Source organism: Dipodomys merriami, unplaced genomic scaffold (assembly GCF_024711535.1).
Source record: "Dipodomys merriami isolate MVZ:Mamm:240054 unplaced genomic scaffold, mDipMer1.0.p SCAF_298, whole genome shotgun sequence".
NCBI lineage: Eukaryota > Metazoa > Chordata > Mammalia > Rodentia > Heteromyidae > Dipodomys > Dipodomys merriami.
The window spans coordinates 1369391-1377142 of record NW_027204470.1 but is presented as its reverse complement, the minus strand read 5'-3'; positions in this window follow the sequence as shown (position 1 = coordinate 1377142).

Here is a 7752-nt window from a genome sequence, read left to right as displayed (position 1 = left end):
TAAAAGGCCTGCCAGAAAAATGTTGCAAATTCCAAATCAGGGCCTTATAATAATTATTATTTTTTTGCCCAAACACAGTGCTTACATTCAGGTCTTGGCATCTCTGCCACAGCCAACCCTAGGATCCTAGGACCCTAGTTCAAATCTTGGGGCTGGCAAAAAAAAAAGGGAAGCATAAAACTGAGAAGTTCAAGAGGTGGTTTTTTACTTTTTTCCCCTTTGTATTGTGACCATCCTGGATGTAAATGACAAGGCAAGAAAGAGTACTTGACTTTGCATTGCTGATGTTTGGAGGACTATTAAAGAAGCCATAGCCAAAACTGTCAGCTTAGGTCTGGAGGTCGAATCGTGGGATTGCCACTAATGAATGGCAGAGATTCTAAAATCCCATTCCCATGTACAGCTATACAAATGGAATGTTATAAAAGTAACAACTAAATTAGTAGTTAGTGTTTAATTATATTATAAAATTATTCACAACATTTATAATACAATGACTAATTTTCAATTAATAATTTATTATGTATTCAATCATGATCCTTAAAAAAGGAAGGAATAATTTAATTCCCAGTAATCAATACTAATATCGTATATGTAATTTCATAGTATACAGACATCTCTCTCTTATTTCATGCATCTACAGCTATCTATCTATCTATTTATCGATCGATCTATCTATCTATCGATCTATCTATCTGTCTATCTATATCTCTGAAGAGATATGTATCTATAGATAGATAGATAGAGATATATCTATATCTCTGGAGACATTTAGATAGATAGATAGATAGATAGATAGATAGATAGATAGATAGATAGATAGATAGATAGAGATATATCTCTATCTCTATCTCTATCTCTCTCTATCAGCCACTACTATGGCTTGTTCCCAGGTCCTCAGAACTGGCTGGAAGCTCAGTTTGCCAAAGGCTTTTGTTCTACAACTGACCCTTTCATGAATTGGGCATTGTGGGCTGTGAGTTCAAATCCCAGCATGGCCAAAATTTTATATGTTGAGTCAGAAGCCAATTTTGACACATTTTTTCCTTGTCTGTGAAAGTCTTGGGTCTCAGTATGATGTATAATCCTTATGCAAATAGATTCATGTGATAAGATGTAATATATGAAATAGATGCTATATATGTAATATTACTAAATAAAATAAAAATAAGGGTAATAAATGTCATAAGTTTTAAACCCATGCACGTAAATAGATCTCATATATAGATATTATTTTTTTCAGTACTGGGGCTTGAAATTGGGCCCTAGAAATTCTTGCTGAAATTCTTGTCTTCAATGACGGTGAGCCTACTCTCCCCCATAGTACCACAGATTTACCCAGACCCTGAGTTCAAATCCCAGGCCTGCCAGAAAAACAGTGCAAATTCCAAGCCAGTGCCTTAATATTTTCTTGGCCATGCCTGGGGCTTGAACTCAGCTCGTGCAACTCTGTTTCAGTTTTGATCATCCTAGGCTGCTGTGCAGCCTCTGGACCCACAGCCCATCCTGAGATCCTAGGAGCTGAGTTCAAATCTTGGGACCATAAAAAAAGTAGAAGTTCTAGGAAGATGGCTCAGTAAACAGGGCTTGCCTTGCATCTATAAGGCCCTGGGTTAGATTCCTCAGCACCACATAAGTAGAAAAAACTGGAAGTAGTCTTATGGCTCAAGTGGTAGAGCGATAGCCTTGAGCTGAAGAGTTGAGGCACAGCACCCAGACCCAGAGTTCTGGCCCCAAAACTGAAAACAAAGGAGAAGGATAAAACTGGGAAGTTCCAGAAGGCGGTTTTATATGTTTTTTTCTTTGCATTGCAACCATTCTGGTTCTAAATGACAGGGCCTGGAAAGTGTACATGACCTTGCACTGCTGAAGTTTGGTGGGCTATCAGGGAAGCCATAGCCAAAATCAACAACCTAGGCCCGGGTGTGAATCCCAGGACTGCCACCTATGAATGGCGGGAGAGCCTAAGATATGCATTCTGATATATATCCATACAAATGGAATGTTGCAAAGTAATAATTACATTAGTATTTAGTGTATGATTATATTATAAAATTATGCACAATAATTATAGTATATTGACTAATTTTCAATTAATATTTTATTATGTATTCAACCATAATACTTAAATAAAGGAAGGAATAATTTCTTGATAATTGGGAGTAATATAGTATATATAATTAATTACTATACAGACATCCCTGTCTTGTTTTATACATACATATATATACTTATATATGTATGTGTATATATGTGTGTGTGTGTGTGTGTGTGTGTGTGTGTGTGTGTGTGTGTGTGTGTAACAATCTACATATCTATTTCTACACTTGTCATTCCTGGGGCTCTGTGGTAGAGTGCTTGCCCAGTATGTATGAAGCCCTGGGATCCATTCCACAATATCACATGCACAGAATAAACCACAAGTAGTGCTGCCATTCAAGAAGTGGAGCATTGGTGTTGAGCATGGAAGCTTAAGGACTGTGTTTAGGCCCTTACTCAGGCCCCAGGACTGGCACCAAAAACAAGTTAGAATATTCTGACTGCAAGTATAGAAGGCCAGGATTTCAAATACCTCATCACAGAGCAAGCTGGGAGTCTGAAGCCAATGGATGCCACCTAACATGACTTAGCCAGAGGCCAACAGCTGCAACCCAGCACCATGGAACCAGATGCTGCTGGCTCACCCCTTGCTGCTTGCGGAATGAGATCAGACACTGGTGGGTTGAAAACTCAGCCCTGACAGGAAGTCTGCAAGGCTCTGAGCTGTGCCTCAAAATGGTAGAGCTCTAGCCTTGAGGAAAAGTTCTTCGGACAGTACCTCCAACCTATGAGTGAAATCCCCGAGGCTGATGATACTCCCCACAAAAAAATACCCCCCTAAACCATAAGATGTGAACTTGTGTGGTTTGTGACGTGTATGTGAAAGAGTGGTGATACTGATGAAAGCACCTTAAATCTAATGACAGTTTATATGATACAGCAATGTGAAGAAACCTTCCTGGGGTGCTTGGTCCTCAGTCCTTCATGGGGTTCTGGATCATTCATGGGGTACTGTGTGCTGAGTCATTCACGGGGTGCTATGTGCTGAGTCCTTCACGAGTAGTATTCATGCATCTGGTCCTTATAAGAGCTACACAAGTAAGATGATTGTGCAGATGAGAAAGTTGAGGCTCAGATATATCCCCAGGGCAGGGCCAAATTTATGTATATATTTAGCTCTAGTGACTTGTCTCCTGCAGACAATTGTTTTGGTTTAATTTTCACCATCATGAACCTTGAACTCACAGCCTAGGTGTTGAATTTCTTCTTGGGCTCATGGCTAAAGTTCTACCATGCTGAGCCAAGGACATCCTTGCAGCAAAGTGCAGGGCTTAAGTGTCTTTAGCTGAGGTCTATCATCCTGGCTGCTTAAGAAGCTGAAGATCTTGGTTCAAAGCAATTTCAGATCATGGTCCAAAGCCAGCCCTGGCAGGAAATTCCTTGAGATGGTTATCTCCAAAAACCACCAGCAAGCCTGAAGGGGCCCTGTAGCTCAAGTGCTAGAGCGCTAGATTTGAGCTGAAGAGATGAGAGACAGCACTCAGGCCCAAACTTCAACTCCTCCAACTTACAAGAAAAGAAAGAAATCTGAAGTGGAGTGCTGGGAATTTTTCCTAGGGGTAGACTGCATTGCATGTGTGAAACCCTGGGTTTGAATACTCAGTACCACATCCATAGAAAAGGTCAATCCCTGAAGTGGCACTGTGGCTCAAGTGGTAGAGTGTTGTCTTTGTACAGAAGAAACTCAGATACAGTGGTTAGTTCCTGAGTTCAAGCACCAGGACTGGTATACACACACACACACACACATACACACACACACACACACACACACACACACACACACACACACACACACACACGGAGGCACCGTTGCCAATAATGAATCATTTCATTAGGTTCAGCTCCCCAATTGTCTGCCAGAAGAACTCTTGAATTAATGGTAGTAGTTTGTTTCAACACTGAAACATAGTCACAAAGACAGAATAAGTGCAGGGAACTTGGCCTGCCACAGGAGGTGGCACAAATGAAGGCTTCCTGTCAAAACAGAGCACTGGGGAGAGAGATAGCTTGAGGTACAAAGAGGCCTTTTTCTCCTGACCTTCAGAGCCTGCCCACACTCATCCTAACTAAATGGCCCAGATAAATTGTTTGTCACACAGCTGTACAGGAGTGAGGCTTTTTGTTTGCCTGTTACAAAAGTGAGGCAGACTTCCTGTAGCAGACTGGGCTATGGAGAACCCCTCATGCTACTCTGGGAACAGTGAGGGTAACCCCGGAATATGCACTGTTTTGAAATCACTGTCTGTAATATGAAACCATTCTATTCAAAGCAAATTTCCTAGCTGGGTTTCTTCATAGAACCTCTGGATGTTCACTGATACAAATACATGCATACATCCTCAGACATATGGAGTTAATGGCTCTTTTTTGTAGCAGGTTCTGAGGCTTGAACTGTTAGCCTAGACATTTTCCCTGAGCTCCTTTTACTCAACGAACCATTTTATTGTGTCTTAAACCATGATTATGATAGCCTGGGATGCAGCTTCTATACTAACAGATGATCCAGGGAACCTAGGACCCGAGTTCAACTCCCAGCACTGGCAAAAGTACATCAAACCAACAAAAATGGAGGAGGAAAACCCCAGGAAGTTTTACACAACTGTTTTACATTTGTTTCCTCAGCACTGTTACCCTCCTTGATCTCAATGACTAGTCTTTTAATTGTATGTGACCTTGCATGACAAAAGCTGGTGGGGTATCAGTAAAGCCTGAGTCCAATCCAGATACGTAGGCCCTGAGTTCAATCCTGGGACTGCACCTACATATGGCCGAAGATCTAGGAAACTTGTTCCTATGTATTGGAACACTAATAAAATGTTTGAAATGTACTAATTGAATTACTAATTAGCTAGTCATTCTAGTATAAGATTGTATGTAATAAATATAGGTCATTGATTAATTCTTTATTAACTGTTCTACTGTGATTAATTAATAGAGGCATAATTTTAGACCAAATAATTGGTAGTAATAGAATATATTAAAAATAAGATATAGACAGCACTCTTTATATAGGGTTATACACTAGAATCTACATAAATATCTATCTGTCTGTATATATTTATGGATGTATATACATATGTAAATACACACAAAAATGCACACACACAGTGCAATCTAAACATCTATCTGTTTATATATTGGCCATTCCTAGGGCTTGATCTCAGTTCCTCAATTTTGCCTGCCAACTTCACTTGCATCAGACTACTGTGCTAACATTTAAACATTCATGAAGTGAATTCATGAGTTCAAGTCACAGAACTGCCAAAAACTTAATCCTGGTGGACAAACCAATTGTCCCACTTGTTTTCCTTATCAGTGAAAGTCCTGGGTCTCAGGAATGATGTAGAATATGTAGGCAAATTTATGTCTTATGTAATAGGATGCAAAAAATGGTATATATAATCATGCTCACTAAAATACATAAAAAATAAATAAAACACAAAATAAAATGAATACACTAACCTTAATATGCAGTAAATATGTGTATGTAAATATAAATCATCTGTTTAAAATGTATATGTATATTAATCTTTTAAGTGCTAGGACTTGAATTCAGGCCCTAGGAACAGGCCTGGCTTTCTTGTCTTCCAGCACAATGAACTTCCCCATCCCCCACAGTGCTGCAGATTTACCCAGACACTGAGGTCAATTCCCAGGCCAGGCAGAATAAAGGACATGGATATCAAGCCAAGGAGCCTCATAATATTTTAAATATATTTAATGTATGAATATATGTACCTGTTTATTTATTTTTATTTTGTCAAGCACAGAGCTTGAACTCAGGTCGTGGCAATTCTGCCGCAACTGTGATCATTCTAGGCTGGGGTGCAGCCACTGGACCCACAGCCGAACTTGGGTTTCTGGGCCCCAAAGGCTGACAGGAAAAAAAAAAATTCATGTGACACAGAAAAATAAAAAAAAAATGGCAACTTGCAGATGGTTGCCAGTTTTACATTTGTTTGCTTTGCAAGGTGACCATCCTGTGTCTGAATGACACATTTGAAAAATGTCGGTAACCTGGGTTCGCTGAAGGCTGGCGGGCTACCAGGAAAGCCATAGGCCAACACGGCAACATAGGCCCTGTGTTGGAAGCCCCTACCTGTCCCCTACCAATGGAGGAAGATCTTAAGAGTCTCATTCCTATTCATAGGAATACCGATGGAAGATTATGAATGGCAAGGTGGAATTGGCTGTTTCTGAATACTACTGTACAATTAGACAGAGTGATTTTAGAAGGTCAATGGATTTTAATGAGTTTTTTAAAAAACATTCAAAGAATATTATTACACGGACGCAATATTTTCCAGACAGTGGATGATTTAATTGATAATTCATTAAGTTATGAAAAGAATAATATTAATTATATGGAAGTATACTAAATATCCAAGAATTGGTAGAAATGTAGTCAATATAACTGAAGAATGTACAGACATCTCTGGCACTCTATAAAGATCTATATTTTATTGTGTAATACTATCTGAATGGCAATCTGTTCCTATTTTGTCCATGCCTGGGGCTCGATCTCAGGTGCTGGAAATGACTGTCAGCTAAATATGCTCCAGGCTTGCATGCTGACACTCACCCAGTCATGAATTGGGCCTTGTAGGCTGTGAGTTAGATGCCAGCACTGACAAAAATTGAATCGTGCAGTAAGAAGTCCATGGTGACTCATGTTTTCCTTTTCTGTGAAAGTCCTGCATGTCAGGTGTGAAGTTGCATACATAGGCAAATCTATATCCTATGTAATAAATGTAATAAATATTTCATGTGTAATAACCGTCAATAAGATAAATGGTAAATAAATGAAAAAAAACAAAAATAAAATGAATAACTATACTAAGTGCGATATGGGGGTCAGCATCTGGGGCTGTAATCTCAGGGCCTAGGAAAGGCCTGGCAGCTGAATTGGCTAGAGGCTGCTATGCTGACCATCACTCATTCATGAATAGAACCTTCTAGGCCCTGAGTTTAGATCCCAGCACTGCCAAAAATGTAATTGTGGAGTTAGAAGCTGAGTGTGACACACATTTTCTTTTTCTTTGAAAGTGCTCAGTGACAGGTAGGATGTATAATTCAGATGCAAATCTATATGCTATGTAATAGGATGTCATAAATGTAAAAAATGACATAGGTGGAAGAATTGTCACTATAATTCTAATGACAGCTTGTTGAATAGAGCTATGTACTGAGTCCTTCATACAGTGCTCTGTGCTGAGTCCTTCACAGGGTGCATTCTTTCATCAGGTCCTTGTAAGAGTTCTACAACTGAGATGATTATGCAGACAAGAATATTGATTCTCAGATATGTCTCCATGGCAGGGAAAAATTATGTATTTCTGAAGAGTAATGAGTTGTCTCCTGCAGACAATTGTTTTATTTTGTTTTTTCTCAGTCATGAACCTTGAACTAGGGGCCTGGGTGCTGGCCCTTAACTCTTGGCTCATGGTTAGCACTCCACCACGTGGAACCAAGGACTCCCTTGCAGCAGAGGTCACAGCCTAGGGGTCTATAGCTGAGGTTGTCATCCTGCCTTCTCAGGAAGCTGAGATCTGAGGATCTGGGTTCCAAACTATCCCAGACACAAAAGGTACTATGATCCTATTATCTCCAATTCACCACTAAGAGACCTGAAGTTGAAGGTGGGTGTTT